Here is a 19,231-nt window from a genome sequence, read left to right as displayed (position 1 = left end):
AATTCAGAGGAAGTTATCGTCAACTCCCCAGGAAGAGTCAGGAAAAGCCCTGAAAGTTTGAAGGAGCTGCAGGCTCAGTTAAAACCTCTCACTCTTCTCTTTAGGATATTTGGGAGAGAAATCAGACTGCATTGGTGAACAGCCTGCATGCAGAAAGAAACAGAGTAGATTTTGGTTTTTTTTTTTAAATAATGTCAACTTCCCCCGATCATAAAAACATTTTAAAAGTATCAATATATACTGGCATTATGACATTCTGCTTGCTGAAGAGAATTCAGGAAAAATGCAGAAGAGTAAATCATTGTGAATAAAAATCACCCATAATCTTGCTAGCCAGAGTAAATTTCATTTTTTCAGTAAAAAGAATAACTTAAACTAACCACTAACTGAACATTACAAGCTCAGCCAGCCCTCTGTGGGTGAGTAGATGAGAATCATTTGCTATTAACAAATGGTTTGTATAAAGATAGATACAGAGCTGGTTTTAAAATACGCTTGAAGTCACTGATGTCTCCTTTTAGTCTCCTTACCTATGCATTGCTTTGTTAAGCTCCCTTTTTTTATAGATCAGTTCAGTTCAGTCACTTGGTTGTGTCCAACTCTTTGCTATCCCATGGACTGCAGCATGCCAGGCTTCCCTGTCCATCACCAGCTCCCAGAGCTTGCTCAAACACATGTCCATCGAGTCAGCGATGCTATCCAACATCTCATCCTCTGCCGTCTATAGGTAGTCTAAAGGTAAACTTTAGTTCTGCTCTTGTTAAATAATTAAAAAGTGAGATTTTCTGCATGACTCCTAACATAAGGGTCAATACCTCAAAAAACTGCACTACTCAAATATTGCACTATGCTAAGTCACTTCAGTCGTGTCCAACTCTGTGCGACCCCATAGACGGCAGCCCACCAGGCTCCCCCGTCCCTGGGATTCTCCAGGCTAGAACACTGGAGTGGGTTGCCATTTCCTTCTCCAATGCGTGAAAGTGAAAAGTGAAAGTGAAGTCGCTCAGTCGTGTCCGACACGACTCAGCCATAAAAAGGAATGAACTAATGCCCTCTGCAGCAATATAGATGGAGCTAGAGATTCCTACTAAGCAGAGTCAGACAAAGACAAATACGACATTAATTGTACGTGGGACTAAAAAATGACACAAATGAACTTATCTACAAAACAGTGACAGAGTCACTCTGTTGGGAAAGAAGGACGTCATATATATATAAATATACAGCTGTATAAATATATACAGCTTATTTACCTTATATGCAGAGGAGATCATGCGAAATGCCAGGCTGGGTGAAGCACAAGCTGGAATCCAGATTGCCGGGAGAAATATCAATAACCTCAGATATGCAGATGACACCACCCTTATGGCAGAAAGCAAAGAGGAACTAAAAAGTATGGACCCAACAGAAGAAGAAGATGTTAAGAAGAGGTGGCAAGAATGAACAGAAGAACTGTACAAAAAAGATCTTCACGACCCAGATAATCACGATGGGGTGATCACTCATCTAGAGCCAGACAGCCTGGAATGTGAAGTCAAGTGGGCCTTAGAAAGCGTCACTACGAACAAAGCTAGTGGACGTGATGGAATTCCAGTTGAGCTCTTTCAAATCCTGAAAGATGATGCTGTGAAAGTGCTGCACTCAATATGCCAGCAAATTTGGAAAACTCAGCAGTGGCCACAGGACTGAGAAAGGTCAGTTTTCATTCCAATCCCAAAGAAAGGCAATGCCAAAGAATGCTCAAACTACCACACAATTGCACTCATCTTCTCCAAGCCAGGCTTCAGCAATATGTGAACCGTGAACTTCCTGATGTTCAAGCTAGTTTTAGAAAAGGCAGAGGAACCAGAGATCAAATTGCCAACATCTGCTGGATCATCGAAAAAGCAAGAGAGTTCCAGAAAAACATCTATTTCTGCTTTATTGACTATGCCAAAGCCTTTGACTGTGTGGATAACAATAAACTGTGGAAAATTCTTCAAGAGATGGGAATACCAGACCACCTGACCTGCTTCTTGAGAAATCTGTATGCAGGCCAGGAAGCAACAGTTAGAACTGGACATGAAACAACAGACTGGTTCCAAACAGGAAAAGGAGTACATCAAGGCTGTATATTGTCACCCTGCTTATTTAACTTCTATGCAGAGTACATCATGAGAAATGCTGGACTGGAAGAAACACAAGCTGGAATGAAGATTGCCGGGAGAAATGTCAATAACCTCAAATATGCAGATGACACCACTCTTATGGCAGAAAGGGAAGAGGAACTAAAAAGCCTCTTGATGAAGGTGAAAGTGGAGAGTGAAAGAGTTGGCTTAAAGCTCAACATTCAGAAAACGAAGATCATGGCATCTGGTCCCATCACTTCATGGGAAATAGATGGGGAAACAGTGTCAGACTTTATTTTTTGGAGCTCCAAAATCACCGCAGATGGTGACTGCAGCCATGAAATTAAAAGACGCTTACTCCTTGGAAGGAAAGTTATGACCAACCTAGATAGCATATTCAAAAGCAGAGACATTACTTTGCCAACAAAGGTCCATCTAGTCAAGGCTATGGTTTTTCCTGTGGTCATGTATGGATGTGAGATTTGGACTGTGAAGAAGGCTGAGTGCCAAAGAATTGATGCTTTTGAACTGTGATGTTGGAGAAGACTCTTGAGAGTCCCTTGGACTGCAAGGAGATCCAACCAGTCCATTCTGAAGGAGAGCAGCCCTGGGATTTCTTTGGAGGGAATGATGCTAAAGCTGAAACACCAGTACTTTGGCCACCTCACGTGAAGAGTTGACTCATTGGAAAAGACTGATGCTGGGAGGGATTGGGGGCAGGAGGAGAAGGGGACGACAGAGGATGAGATGGCTGGATGGCATCACTGATTCGATGGATGTGAGTCTGAGTGAACTCTGGGAGTTGGTGATGGACAGGGAGGCCTGGCGTGCTGATTCATGGGGTCGCAAAGAGTCGGACATGACTGAGTGACTGAACTGAACTGAACTACTGTATATAAAGCAGATAACCAATGAGGACTACCCCTACCCCCGTATAGCACAGGGAACTATATTCAATAATATACACACACACACACACACACACACATATGTATGCATGCATGCTCATGCTCAGTCACTTCAGTTGTGTCCGACTCTTTGTGACCCCGTGAACAGTAGCCGCCAGGCTCCTCTCTCCATGGGATTTCCCAGGCAAGAATACTGAAGTTGGTTGCCATTTCTTCCTCCAGGGGATCTTCCCGACCTAAGGACTGAAATTGCAAATCCTGCATTGCAGGCAGATTCTTTACCACCTGAGCCAGCAGGGAAGCCCACATATATATGTATACACATGTTGTTGCTGTTCAGTTGCTCAGTCATGTCTGACTCTTTGTGACCCCGTGGACTTCAGCACGCCAGGCTTCCCGGTCCTTCAGTGTCTCCTGCAGTTTGCGCAACGTCCACTGAATCGATGATGACATCCAACCATCTCATCCTCTGTCGCCACCTCTCCTCCTTGCACATAACCATCGTGGGAAGGCCTGGGGGAAGAAATGACACCTAACTCATGGTCATGGTCATTCTCCACCTTGGTGAAGCATCAACTGGGACATTTAAACCTCTGAACCTCAGTTTCCTTTCTGTAGAGATGCATCAGAATGTCTCAGTGGAGGATGCCCATTGGAACCACACTGGTGAGCTTTTAAAAATCTGTGTGGTCCCCACCAATGTCTTGGGCATTTATAAGGTGGGGGTGGGGTCTTGGTATTTCCAAAAAGGTCCCTAGGCAGTGGTGTGCTGAACGTCTTATTTCAACTAGGGTTGATTTTTGTGAGTTGATCATTGGACAGTCACTATTAAAAATTAAAATGTATATGCTTACAATTAAATAAATGATATTTAAAACACAGGTCATAAATCCTCACAACGTATCACTTCCTAACCATTTTAGTACTTTTTCCGGTTCCCTGTGCTGAGATGTGGTTTGTGTTTGTTGCGTCAACATGGATCGGCAACAACTCCAAATCTCCCTTCCACGAGTCACACGGGGAGCTGGAAATCAGCTACGGTGGGGTATTTACACCACAGATACTGGCAGATGTTATAGATCAGGGTCCTTTCCCCCAGAGGTCCAGTTGCTGAAGGCTCCCCGGCACCACACCGTCCCCAGTATGATGTAGAACTAACGTAGAAGCCTTTGGTGATCAGGGTTTTACAGTGATCACGGGCTCATGTTTAGCGCGTCATGACCCGAAGGTTAGGTTTCTTGCTCTCACTTGCTAAGATGGGAGTGCCTAACCCGGGGGACCGGCTCTGGAGCTGCAGTGTCTCTCTTCTCTGCCCTTTCTTTTAAAGGAGAGATGTTTGCTCTGTTCCTGCCGGGCGCTGAAGAAGCAGGTGTGTTTGTGCAGGTCTTTAGGGCATCTTTAAAGCAAATAGGTTTGATAAAATCTTTTTTTGCTCTTCCCTTCATTCTCCTGTTACTCCTATTGATCCAGGTCTTTCCACGGGCACAGAGTACGCTGGCCGTGTTTGTACAGCTCTGCAGAGAGATAGTCGTGGAAGCCTGCTGTATAGAAACTGACCCTGTGACGGTGAACCAGAGCCCAGGGGGTGGCCAGCTACTTCCTCTCCTTTGAGAGTTTCTGGCATTTGGCAGATTTTCTCTTAAACTCCTTTCCCCAGCATGGCCTGGTTCCTTTGTTGCCTTATTTGGAGTGCATACCAGCTATTGTGGAGTAATAATACAGGAGGAGAAATCAATTCCCTCCTGGGCCCTTTATGGAGCCTTCAAGCTCACTGGGGTCGGGCCCTGCACTTTTCAGACTCAGGTATGTTTTTTGGCACGTTAAGGACTGATGTGAGTGGATTGTGTGTGAAGTGCTAAGTTGACTGATGTTAAAAGTGGGCTTCCTTGGTGTCTCAGACAGTAAAGAACCCACATTCCAGTGGAGGACACCCAGGTTCGATCCCTGGTTCGGGAAAGTCCCCTGGAGAAGGGAGTGGCAACCCACTCTAGTATTCTTGCCTACAGAATCCCATGGACTGAGGAGCCTGGCAGGCTACAGTCCATGGGGTCACACAGAGTTGAACACGACTTAGTGACTAACACACACACACAAGTGAGCAGTGTGTGTCTCTGTCTGGGGTTTCCCCCCCGAACAGCGTGTTCCTTCCTGCCCACATTCTGAACCAGTTGAGAGATGAGATGAAGGGTAAGGGACCCCAAAGACCACCTTCATAACTGAACCACAGATAAAGACGAGCTGTGAGTAAGTAAGTTCTCTAATACCGAAGTCCAACTTCAGAGGGGTGTGTGGTGGATCTGGGCAGTCCCTGCCCCACCCCACGGAGGTATATGAGTGTGTGCTCAGTCGCTATAGTTCTGTCCAACTCTTTCTCATCCCGTGGACTGTAGCACACCAGTCTCCTCTGTCCCTGGGATTCTCCAGGCAGGAATACTGAAGTGGGTTGCCATGCCCTCCTCCAGGGAATCTTCCCGACCCAGGGATCGAACCCACGTCTCCTGCAGCTCCTGCACTGGGCAGGCAGGTTCTTTCCCATTGAGCCACCTGGGGTGTGCTGGAGAGGTACAGCACACTCCAAAGAGGGGATCTCTCCCTGCCCAGGCCCATTCCAAGCACACCATCCAGGAAGGAAAGTGAGGGATGGGCAGAGAGCCAGAAGTTACGCCGATGCACCCTTTCACCCGGAAGAAGTCCTGAGGGGCTTCCCACAGTCACCCTCTACCGGCCTTGCCAGGAGCCACTGCTGACACAGGTCCTTGCCTGCAGTCTCCTGGAAAACTCCTTTATGTGAAAGCTGAGCCCTGTCTGTGCTGGACCAGATTTACGGAATGGAAAGGGGAGACTCCTGGTCACTTCAGAGTGCTCTGGGGAGGATGATGGGATATATAATAAAAGTGGGCTATACCTGCTAAGTTAGATGTTCTGGCTTCTTTCACTGGATTGAGTAGTATGCTCATAAAATTCTTGTCTCAAAAGGAGCTTCAGGTTGTAGGGTCTTTGCAGATGTGATCAAGTGAAGGTAAGAACATCCTGGATTAAGGTGGGCCCTGCCTCCAAGATTCCCAGTGCATCCTTATAAGAAGACAGAAACGCAGACGCAGAGACACAGGCCCAGGCAGAGCGCCACGAGATGAGGAAGCAGAGCCTGGGGTTACACAGCCACAAGCCAAACAAAACACCAGGGACTGTCCACAAACAGCTGAGCCAGAGGGGCCAGCAAGGATTCTCTCCTGAAGGCTTTAGGACGGCAAGGTCAGCATGTGGGCCTCAAAGCAGGAGGTAGAATTTCTTTGGTGGAGGGAAGCTGAAGGAATGGCAAGAATCAGGTGTCACTGGACCCACCCAGGATGACGGCCAGCGGTGGGATGCCCTGTGGCTTAACTTCTAGTGAGACTCTACCATCTCCTAGAGGCTTGCAGCCCCCACCCCCAGCTTGTCAATCACATCCACGATGGGAGTGATTTGTCTATAGAAACACCTGGATTCCACCTGGGCTGCTGTGGAGAGTGGCCAGACAGGCCCCCAAAGGCTGTTCAGGACCCTTGAGGCCGCTCTCCCTGCATCTTACATGTAACAGAAGGGTTTTCCTTCCATCCTCCTTCCAGCCCAGCATCTCTGACTCTCTTCCCTGGGCTTAGGCTTGACTGGAGGGGGAACCTGGCTGAGACTCTTAACTCAGCTCCAACCACGGGAGGGCCGGAAGGGGCTGTAAAGGACCTGCGCCGTGTGGACCGAGTTGGTTTGGGAATTCCCGAAGAGTCATTAAAGGATGCCCTTGTAACCTTCCAGCTGCTACTGAGGAGCTGACAGCTCATTCAAGGCCTTGGCAAGGCGCTGTGTTATCACTTTTGACTTCATGGGGGCTGAGGACAGGGGACTGGAGATGCAGGTCCTGTATGCCTTTGTTGCTGTTCACTCGGTAAGTCATGTCCAGCTGTTTGCAGCCCAGTGGACCGTGGCACACCAAGCTTCCCTGTCCATCGCCATCTCCCGGAGTTTGCTCAAATTCATGTCCATTGTGTGGGTGATGCTATCTAACCATCTCATCCTCTGCCACCCTCTTCTCCTTTTGCCTTCAGCTCTTTTCCATCATCAGGGTCATTCCTAATGAATCAGCTCTTCGAGTCAGGTGGCCAAAGTATTGGAGTTTCAGCCTCAGCATCAGTTGTTGCCAAGTTTAATGTTCAAGATCATGGAAGTTACTGCAGAGAAGCTTCCATTGCTAGAGCTCTAACCTCTCCTTGGAGGTGCTGTGCTGTGCTGTGTGTGTGCTGTGGTGAGTCACTTCAGTCGTGTCCAGCTCTTTATGACCCCGTGAACTGTAGCCCACCAGACTCTCCTCTCCTTGGAATTTTCCAGACAAGAATACTGGAGTGGGTCACCATTTCCTTCCCCAGGGGATCTTCCCCACCCAAGGATCAAACCAGAATCTCCTGCATTGGCAGGCAGATTCTTTACCGCTGAGCCACCTGGGAAGAAATGTGTGTCAAATTCCTGGTCTGAGGCCAAGCGGATTGTGTTGGTCAACAACAGATGGAGACTCAGTGGTCCACGCTGGTGGGCTGCTGGCTGCCTCTTGGAACCCGTCCTTGAGTGGAGGAGAGGCAGGAATTAGCAGACTGAAGTTGACCTTGGACATTCAAATGCTTAGCCCTCAGTGCTGGCCTGATTTTCATCTCAGCTTTATCCTTTCTCCTCTGGGGAATCAATGCCTGCCTTTGGATTCTGTTTTCCATCCTCCAAAAGACCTCCTCTGACCACTGAGAGCGAGGCCATTTATTAGGTTTCCCCCCTCAAAAATGTCTGATTCCATTGCTGAAAAATTACCCTGGCCATTCTCAAGTGGAATACATTTCTTTGGAATGTCCTTGCCTCCTTTGGTTAAAGCGGGGGAACGTTGCATTTTTCTAGCTAATCCTGTTGTGGAATTTTTTTCTCCATTCAATGTATTCATTCAGATAACACCTCTCAGCCTTCGCATTTCTCACTCCTAATCTTTTATTTATCTTCTCTGAGATTTATAACTTACATATGCATCTGTCTCTCTCTGTAAATTTATTGCATTGCCTCGCTCTCCTCCCCACCCTGCCTCCGCATCCCCCGCCGGCCGGTTAGAATCCCTGGTAAGCATTCAGCACACTGGGCTGCCCTTTCCCTTCCTCTGCCCAGTGCATTCCATTTTCCTGGTTGAAATGTCACTTACTATATGAGGTTGCTTCCCACTCCCCCCTTTGGCTACACCATGTGGCTTGTGGAGATCTTAGTTCCCTAACCAGGGATCGAACCCTCACCCTCATTGGTGAAAGTGCAGAGTCCTAACCACTGGACCACCAGGGAATTCCCCAAATGTCACCTTCTAAAACGTCTTCACTCTGCTCAAAAATGATCATTTTAAAAAAATTCACAGCTTCTGGTATGTTTTGAAGGCAGATTCTAACCTTCATGAAATAAAAACCACTTGCTTTTCCTTCATCTCTGTGTGCTCAGTCGCTCAGTCATGACTGACTCTTTGTGACATGATGGATTATAACTCGCCAGACTCCTCTGTCTGTAGGGATTTTCCAGGCAAGGACACTGGAGTGGGTTGCCACGCCATTCTCCAGGGGATCTTCCTAACCCAGGGATCAAACCCGCATCTCCTATGTCTCCTGCATTGGCAAGTGGGTTCTTTACCACTAGCGCTACCTGGGAAGCCGTGAGACCCATTAGTCGTAGACAAAGTAGACCTTGTGCACTGAATGGAGTTGGAAGGGATGGAAGAAAATATCCACGAGGAATTCAGGATTCACGAGGTCTTAACTCAGCCACCCACTGGTGTCACTCTCTCTGCATCTGCGTGTGCTCAGCTGCTCAAAATGCAGGTAAATCCCCCAGCTGCTTCACAGGCTCCTGGATGAGCTGCAGCTACTGGCTCAGTGGATGCGCTCCTTTGATTCTTCAGAGAGCAAGGTTACTTACCGTCCGCTCAGCCTCCTGGTTCGACTGTAGGCTGGTCCCGGTAACCGCACCATCAGGAGGAGGGCTGGCGTGGCAGATGGAGGGGTCGAGTGAACACCGCGAGGCCCAGGATTCAGGCGTATGGTCCTCCCACCCCACCAGCACCTGACCCAGATGGAATCAACCACCCCCAGACCTCTCCCCTTGCTTCTGGCTGCGTGTTCTGAGTTGATCTAATGAACTACGTGTTTGAAGCCTCTTGACTTGGTCTGTGTGTCTCTCTGGCCCTCGACAGCCTGCCTGGCGGGGCTCTTGGAGATCCCCACTGCGTCAGTGACAAGATCCTTCCTCAGACTTTGCACTGATGTTCCCCAGCTGTTCTATGGAGGCTGGTCAGAGCGTATCAGTCAGGGTTCTCCAGAAAACCAGAACGAGTAGGATGTGTATTCATATATTGTGATGCTAAATTGTATGCGTCACCTTGACTGGACTAACGGATGCCCAGAAGAGCTGGTGAAACATTTTTCTGGGTGTGTCTGTGAGGGGGTTTCTGAAAGAGGTTGGCAGTTTTGAATTGGTAGACCGAGTAAAGCTGATTGCCTTCACCAGAGCAGGCGGGCCTCACCCGAACCACTGAGGGTCCAAACAGAACAAAAAGGCAGAAGAAGGGCGAATCTGCGCTCCTGGCCTTCCGCATCAGCACTCCTGGTTCTCAGGCTTTTGGGCTTGGACTGGAATTACACCCCTGGCTTTTCTGGGCCTCTAGCCTGCAGATGGCAGGTCATGGGACTTGACTTAGCCTTCATAATCTCACGAGCAAATTCCTCTAATAAATCTTCTATATGTTTATATACAGGAATATATTGGACATAGAGCATGCTTGGTTCCAGGCCAACAAAATAAAGCAAATATTGCAATAAAGCGTCACATGAATTGTTTGTTTTCCCAGTGTGTAGAAAAGATATGTTTATACTATTCTGTAATCTATTAAGTGTGCAATAGCATTATGTCAAAAAACAATGCACATACCTAATTGAAAAATACTTTATGGCTTAAAAAAAAACAAATCACTAGCTATCATCTGAGTCTTCAGCAAATCATAATACTTTTGCTGATGGAAGGCCTTGCCTGGATGTTGATAGCTGCTGACTGATCACGGTGGTGGTTGCTGAAGGTTGGGGCGGGCATGGCATTTTCTTAAAATAAGACAACCATGAAATTAGCTGCGTTAATTGACTCTTCCTTTTAAGAACGCTTTCTCTGGAGCAAGTCATGCTGCCGATAGCATTTTATAAACAGTAGAACTTCTTTCAAAACTGGAATCAATCCTCTCAAACCCCGATGCTTCTTTATCAACTAAGTTCATGTAATATTCTAAGCTATTTGTTGTCATTTTAACAATCTTCACAGCATCTTCATAGGAGCAGATTCCATCGCAGTAAACTACTGTTTTTGTTCATCCATAAGAAGTAACTCTTCATTTGTTAAAGTTTTATTGTCAGACTGCAGCACTTCACATCTTTAGACTCCATTTCTTTTTTTAAATTTATTTTTAATTGAAGGATAATTGCTTTACAGTGTTGGTTTGATTTCTGCCATGCATCAACATGAATTGGCCATAGGTGTACATGGATCCTTCCCTCTGGGACCTCTCTCCCACCTCACTCCCTTTCCCACCCCTCTAGGTTATTACAGAGCCCCGGTGTGAGTTCCCTGAGTCACACAGCAAACTCCCATTGACTATTTTACATATGGTAGTGTGTATGCGTCCATGCTACTCTCTCCATTCGTCTCACCCTCTCCTTCCTCACGCCCTCCCCCTTCCCTGGACTCCGTTTCTAATTCCAGTTCTCTTGTTATTTCCACCCCACCTGCAGTTACTTTCTTAGCTGAAGTCTTAATCCCCTCAAAGTCACCCATGAGGGCTGGAATCACTTCTTCCACGCTCCTGTCAATGTTGATATTTTGACCTCTTCCCATGAATCGCAAATGTTCTTAATGGCACCTAGAATGGTGAATCCCTTCCAGAGGTTTCCATTTACTTGGCCCAGATCCATCTGAGGAATCACTTATCTATGGCAGTTGTTGCCTTACAAAGTGTGCTTCTTGAATAGTAAGGCTCGAAAGTCAAAATGGCTCCTTGATCCACGGGCTGCAGAATGGATTCTGTATTGCTGGGTTGGCAGACAGGAAAACAACATTAACCTCATTGTGCGTCCCCATCAGAGCTCCTGGGCGACCAGGTGCATTGTCAATGAGCAGTAATATTTTTTTTCTGAGCAGTAGGTCTCGGCAGTGGGCTTAAAGCACTCAGTAAGCCAGGTTGTAAGTAGACGTGCTGTCATCCAGGCTTTGTTATTCCATCTAGACAGCATGGGGAGAGTAGATTGAGCATAATTCTTCAGGACCTTAGGATTTTGGGAATGCTAAATGAGTATTGGCTTCAACTTAAAGCCACTAGCTGTATCAGCTCCCAACAAGAGGATTGGGCTGTTCTTTGAAGCTTTGAAGCCAGGCATTGCCTTCTCTCTAGCTATGGAAGTCCTAGGTGGCATCTCCTTCCAATATAAGGTTCTTTCATCTTCATTGAAGATCTCTTGCTTAGTGTAGCCACCTTCATTAATGATCTTAGCTAGATCTTTCTGGATAATTTGCTGCAACTGCTAAATACATCAGCATTTGCTGCCTTACCTTGTACTTTTAAGTCATGGGAAAACAGTTTCTTTCCTTAGAATTCATGAGCCAACCTCTGCTGGTTTCAAACTTTCCTTCTTGAGCTTCTTCACCTCTCTCAGCCCTCACAAAACTGGAGAGAGTTACGGTCTTGTTCTGGATGAGGCTTTGGCTTAAAACAATGAGTTTGAGTAAACTCTGGGAGTTGGTGATGGACAGGGAGGCCTGGAGTGCTGCAGTCCATGGGGCAAAGAGTCAGACACGACTGAGCGACTGTACTGAACTGAACTGAACTGAATTCTATGGCTGCGGGCTCCCCAGGTGGCTCAGTGGTAAAGAATCTGCCCGCCAGTGCAGGAGATACAAGAGATGTGGGTTTGATCGCTGGGTAGGGAAGATCCCCCGGAGAAGGGCATGGCAACCCACTCCAGAATTCTAGCCTGGAGAATGCCCTGGATAGAGGAGACTGGCAGGCTACAGTCCATGGGCTTGCAAGGAGTCAGGCGTGACTGAGCGATTGAGTATGCACACAATGCTATGGCTGGTTCGATCTTCTGTCCAGACCACTAAAACTTTCTCTGGATCAACAATAAGGCTGAGGTGCTTTCTTATCATTTGTGTATTCACTGGAGCAGCGCTTTCAGTTTCCTTCAAGAACTTTTTCTTTGCCGTCACAACTTGGCTGTTGGGTACAAGAGGTCTAACTTTTGGCCCATGTCACCTTTTGACATGTCTTCCTGACTGAGCTTAATCATCTCTAATTTTTTATTTAAAGTAAGAGACATGTGACTGTTCCTTTCTCTGGATCACTTTAGAGGCCATTGTAGGATTATTCATTAGCCTAATTTCAATATTGTTTTGTCTCTGGGACTAGGAGACCTGAGGGGAGAGAGAGAGATGTGGAAAAGCCAACTGGTGGAGCATTCAGAACACACACACACACACACCATCATCAATTAAGTTTTTTATCTTATAGGGGCACGGTTTGTGGTGCCCCCAAACAACGACAATAATAACACCAGAGATCACTGATCACCATAACACATATAATAATAATAAACAAGTTTGAAGTATTGTGAGAAGCACCAAAATGTGACCCAGAGACAGGAAGTGAGCCAGTGCTGTTGGAAAAATGGTACCAAGAGAATTGCTTTCTGTGTAAGACTGCCACAAACCTTCAGTGTGTAAAAACAAACAACTCCCCCTACCAACACACGCAATATCTTTGATGGGCAATAAAGCAAAGCACAATAAAAGAGCCTGTCTGTGTGTCTCATTGTTCTGTTTCTCTGGAGAACACTGACTAAGAGATAGATAGATAGACAGACAGATATTTTAAGGAATTGGCTCACATGCTTATGAGCTTAGTCGCTCAGTCGTGTCCGACTCTTTGCAATCCCATGGACTGTAGCCCACCAGGTTCCTCTGTCCATGAGGATTCTGAAGGCAAGAATACTGGAGTGGGTTGCCACGTCCTCCTCCAGGGGATCTGCCCAACCCAGGGATTGAACCCAGGTCTCCTACATTGCAGGTGGGTTCTTTACTATCTGAGCCACTGGAGGCTGGCAAGGCCAAAAATCTGCAGGGTGAGCTGGTGGGCTGGAGACTCAGGAAGCCCACATGTTACAGCTGAAGTCTGAATCTCCTGCTGGCAGAGTGCCTTCTTGCTTGAGGGAGGTCAGCCTTTTCTTATTTCTTTTTAAAATTCATTTATTTGACTGTGCCAGGTCTTAGTCACGGCATGTGAGATCTAGTTCGCAGACCAGGGACAAGAAACCCTGCATTGAGAGCCTGGAGCCTTAGCCACTGGCCCACCAGGGAAGTCCCGAGGTCAGCCTTTTATATCTACCAGGCCTTCAACAGATTGGACAAGGCCAGTTATGGAGGGTCCGTCGGCATTTCTCTCAAAGTCTATCAATTTAGATGTAAATCTCATCCAATCCCACCCTCACAGAAACATCCAGAATAATGTTTGATGAAATATCTGAGCCCTGTGATCCTGCTAAGTCGACACATAAAAATCAGCCATTATAGGGGGATTTCCGTGGTGGCCCAGTGGATAAGAATCCGCCTACCAACGCAGGAGCCCCAGTCAATCCCTGGGTCAGGAAGATCCCATTGCCTCGGGAGCAACTAAATCTCACGTGCCACGGCTATCGAGTCCCAACACTGCACCTGCCCAGGACATGGGCTTCCACCACTGAAGCCGCATGCCCTGAGCCTGTGCGCCACAAAAGTCACTGCGATGAGAAGCCTACGCCCCTCCACAAAGAGTAGCCCCCCGCTCGCCACCAAGAGAAAGCCCACGAAAATCAGTGAAGACCCTGCAGAGCCAAAAATGGATAAATAAAAGGAGAAAAAGATAATACTTTAAAAAAGACAAACCATTGTAGGAGGAATGCTTGCAAATATGCTGCACCAGCCAGTAAAAGGGTTCTGTAGTCAAATGAGTTTAGGAAGGCTGGATTAAGTAAAATGATAGCACGTTTATTTTATGGTAAGATTTCTTGGAATCTTTCATGGGCAGGATAAAATAGGCAGTGTTGCCCAAACTCTGCTCCTGGAACCCCGTTTTTGTTTTTTTCAACAGAATTTTCTTTGGTACGGGTGTTCCTCAGAGCACACTCTGAGAAATGTAGGTCTAAGGCTCTCAGGAAACCAGACAACAATGTCAGGCGGACTGGGTGAGAAAGGCCAGGCGGGCTTCCTCACGCTGCTGTCCCAGCAGTGTTCCTCGCTAGAATGCACTTCCTCATGCTAGGATAGCATATGCACCCAGAAGGAACGGACCTCAGCACTCCTCATGGCTGGGTCATCACAACTTGTGTCATATCCAAGAAGCTGTGTCTTTCCCCACAGTCTCTCACAGGGGGACCAGGGAAGACTGTAACATGCGCTATTTGGAACTCCTCGTGGCTCAGATGGTAAAGAATCTGCATGCAATGCAGGAGACCCAGGTTCGATCCCTGGGTCAGGAAGATCCCCTGGAGAAGGGAATGGCTACCCACTCCAGTATTCTTGCCTGGAGAATCCCATGGACAGAGGAGCCTGGTGGGCTACAGTCCATGGGGTTGCAAAAAGTCGAACATGACTAAGCAACTTACACACACAAACAGAGATGTGGGTGCACACACACACACACATGTTTGTGCACACACACACATATTAAAAAGGGTTTCCGAGGTGGCACTAGTGGTAACGAGCTCACCTAGTAATGCAGGAGACATAAGATACCTGGGTTCTATCCCTGGGTTGGGAAGATCCCCTGGAGAAGGGGGTGGCTACCCACTCCAGTATTCTTGACTGGGAAATAAATCATATGGACAGAGGCGCCTGGTGGGCTACAGTCCATGGGGTTGCAAAAAGTCGAACACGACTGAGCAACTAACACACACACACATACACACACAGAGATGTGCGTGTGTGCACATAAACACACACACACACATTAAAAAGGGTTTCCCAGGGGGCACTGGTGGTAAAGAACTCACCTACTAATGCAGGAGACATAAGAGACCTGGGTTTGATTCCTGGGTTGGGAGGATCCCCTGAAGGAGGGCATGGCAACCCACTCCAGTATTCTTGCCTGGAGAATTCCACAAAAAGAGGAGCCTGGCAAGCTACATCCAGTAGGGTCACAAAGAGGAGGACATGACTGAAGCGACTTAGCATGCGTGCATAGTAAAAAACTACTCATTCTGTATCTGCAATTCAAGTGGAACTGAGTGTCCCGTGTCTTACCTGGCAATCGTGTTCCTTGCTGACACTCAGCTGCACCAAACCACTCACCTCAGGGTCTTTGCACATGCTGTTCCCTAAGGCTGAACAGCCCCTCCCCCAATAACCACTCCTCCCCCAACCAGTTTAGGTCTTTATCCAAACACCACTTTCTCTGTGAGTCCTTCCATCTCTCGCCCTTCTAAGTAGGTAACCATATCAGATTTTCTATTCTGTTCCCTGTGTTATTTTTCTCCTCGGTACTTATCACGGTAAAGCCACCCTGTAGTTTGAGGATTCATTTTGTAATTGTCTGTCTCCCCCACTAGAGCAGGGATTCCTTTTCTGCTTGGTTCCCTGCTGTATCCCTGGGGCCTAGAAATGTGCCTGGCACCCACTGAAGCTCTGTCAGAACCTGCAGCCCAAACCAAATGACAGGGATGAGCAGAGGGTCCATATTGATACTTTTGCTTGGCAGAGACCAAAGTGATTTGTTACCAAAGCTCCCATGACCTCTGTGATCTCCTTCCATGTTATCTAAGTATCACGGGCTTTCATTGTCTGCTCACGGTAGGCAACTCTCCTGCACTGCAAGCAGATTCTTTATGGAGACACAGGTTAAATCCCTAGGTTGAGAAGATCCGCTAGAGAAGGGAATGGCAACCAGTATTCTCCAGTATTCTGGCCTGGAGAATTCCATGGACAGAAGCTACAGTCTGAGCGACTAACACATTCAAAACACTGTCAGTGGACCTTGGGCTGCTCTCACCTCTTGCCTATTGCAAAGGATGCTCTGAATATCAGCATTCAAGTGTCCGTTTGAGCCCCTGCTTTCAATTCTTTGGGGTAGTGTGTACTTGGGAGAAGGCAATGGCACCCCACTCCAGTACTCTTGCCTGGAAAATCCCATGGACGGAGGAGCCTGGTAGGCTGCAGTCCATGGGGTTGCTGAGGGTCGGACACGACTGAGTGACTTGACTTGCACTTTTCACTTTCATGCATTTGAGAAGGAAATGGCAACCCACTCCAGTGTTCTTGCCTGGGGAATCCCAGGGACGGGGGAGCCTGGTGGGCTGCCGTCTATGGGGTCGGACAGAGTCGGACACGACTGAAGCAACTTAGCAGTAGCAGCAGTGTGTACTTAGAAGTGGAATTGCTGAATCACATGATATTTCTGTTTGATTTTCATTAGGAATTACTATACTGTTTTCCACAGTGGCTGCACCATTTGACATTTCCTCCTACAATGCACAAGCATTCTAATTTTTCCACATCCTCACCAACACGGCTTTTCTGTTCTCTGGATAATATTTTCTGTTCCTAATGGATGAGAAGCACACTCTGTTATTGTTAATGCTTTATGGCTTCTACTTCCTTTTCATTTCTGCTTCCCCATAATTTTAGTCTGTGTTTGAACCCTTGAGGACTCTGGTCCAAGTTTTACAACGTGACTCACACTCCCATCTGCCCATTTCCTGTAAGAGAGAGAGAACCTGATTGGCTCAACATATATTATGCCAAGCCATATGTCATAGGTTGCTGGCCAATAAATAGGTTGCCAGTCCCTGGGTCAGTGGACCATCAGCTAAGACCAGGAAGAGGAGGGTCACTGTTGCCGTGTACATGGCTGTCTATGGAGGACCTCACCAGGTATCTTCCCTTAGGAGGGGCCGTGGGCACAAGTCACAATCGGCATGTTCAGTCTACAGGGAGAAAGATGCTGGGAGTTAAGCTAGATACTGAAAGTGTTCAGTTGCTCAGTTGTGTCCAGCTCTTAGGGATCCCATGGACTGTAGCCCAGCAAGGCCCTCTGTCCATGGGATTCTCCAGGCAAGAATACTGGAGTGGGTTGCCATTTTCTTCTCCAGGGATCTTCCCAACCCAGTGATCAAACCTGGGTCTCCCACATTGCAGGCAGATTCTTTACTGTCTGAGCCACCAAATTTTACTGAGATGTTGAGAAATGCCCTTCTGGTATATGTCACCTAAGATGTGAAATGGAGAAAACTGTTCCTTGACATACATTTTCTCTGATGTAGAAACTTCTCTCTCTCCCTTTACACTCTGGGGTCTTTAATAAACACACCCAGGTCATTCTCACCTTCACTGGTTCTCAACCATGGTGCTGCATTTTAATGGAAAATTCTTGAGAATAAAAATCCCTTTAACTTCCAAAGAAATGGAACCATTCTAGTGGAAAGACCAGTCCAGAAGTTGACAACCATCCTGTCTAGTGGCTACTCCTTCATGTAATGAGGCTAAGAAGACAAAGTATTCAAATCATCATTCTCTCCAGTCTTAGACCACTGGCCAGTGCTGAAAATGGATTTGTAATTTGCTGTTTTAGTTGTAAGATGCTGTTTTTTTTTGTTTGTTTTTTTTTTTTTGCATTTTATGGGAAAGATTATGGAAACCCTGTCTGTGAGGAGAGCTATCCACAGGGTAGTCCTGTTTTTCCTGAGTTTATGTATATAAACTTGTGTAATAGTGTAGGCTTTCCTGTAAGTGTTCAGTTCAGTTCAGTTGCTCAGTCATGTCCGACTCTTTGCGACCCCATGGACTGCAGCACGCCAGGCTTCCCTGTCCATCACCAGCTCCTGGAGCTTGCTCAAACTCAAGTCCATTGAGTCGGTGATGCCATCCGACCACCATCCTCTACTGTCCCCTTTCAGTGTTGGGAAGCTTAAAACAAAGTGGTCTTCAACCACTGTGGGTGGATTGTGGTGCCCCCTCCCCACACTGTCTTGTCAGATTCATGTGTTGAATCCCCAACTCCCAGGACCTTAGAATATGACTGTATTTGGGGACAGAGCCTTTGGGCTAAAATGAGGTCACTAGAGGATTCCCTGGCGGCTCAGTGGTAAAGAGCCACAGGAGATGCGGGTTTGAGCCCAGCATCAGAAAGATCCCCTGGAGTAAGGCATGGCAACTCACACCAGTATTTTTGCCTGGAGAATCCCATGGACAGAGGAGCTTAGCAGGCTACAGAGTTCATAGGGTAACAAAGAGTCGGACATGACTGAAGCAACTTGGCATGCATGCATGAGGTCACTAGGTTGGGCGGTAATCCAACATGACTGGTGTCCTTATAAGAAGAGGAAATTTGGTTAGGGGAAATATGGATCCAGACATGTACAAACTAAAGATACAAGGAGAAGATGACCATCAGGAAGCTAAGGAAAGAGGCTTCGGATGGAACCAACACTGCCAGAATGTTGATCTTGGATGACTAGGACTGTCAGAAAATAAATTTCTGTTGTTAAACCACCCAGTCAATGCACTTTGTCATGACAACCCTTGCAGACTAGTATACCTACTCCAAACCATCATTTAGATTTTATTTATATTTGCTTTTTTTTTCTTTTTGGCTCTATGCTTAATTTCATTTTATGACTCCTTAGTTCCAAAGAATAGCAAGAAGAGATAAGAAAGCCTTCCTCAGTGATCAATGCAAAACAGAATGGGAAAGATTAGAAATCTCTTCAAGAAAATGAGAGATACCAAGGGAACATTTCATGTAAAGATGGGTTCACTAAAGGACAGAAATGGTATGGACCTAATAGAAGCAGAAGATACTAAGAAGAGGTGGCAAGAATACACAGAAGAACTGTACAAAAAAGATCTTCACGACACAGATAATCACGATGGTGTGATCGCTCACCTAGTGCCAGACATCCTGGAATGTGAAGTCAAGTGGGCCTTAGAAAGCATCACTATGAACAAAGCTAGTGGAGGTGATGAAATTCCAGTTGAGCTATTTCAAATCCTGAAAGATGATGCTGTGAAAGTGCTGCACTCAATAGGCCAGCAAATTTGGAAAACTCAGCAGTGGCCACAGGACTAGAAAAGGTCAGTTTTCATTCCAATCCCAAAGAAAGGCAATGCCAA

Source organism: Bos indicus, chromosome 1 (assembly GCF_029378745.1).
Source record: "Bos indicus isolate NIAB-ARS_2022 breed Sahiwal x Tharparkar chromosome 1, NIAB-ARS_B.indTharparkar_mat_pri_1.0, whole genome shotgun sequence".
In the NCBI taxonomy this organism is placed as follows: Eukaryota; Metazoa; Chordata; class Mammalia; order Artiodactyla; family Bovidae; genus Bos; species Bos indicus.
This window is presented reverse-complemented; position numbering follows the sequence as displayed.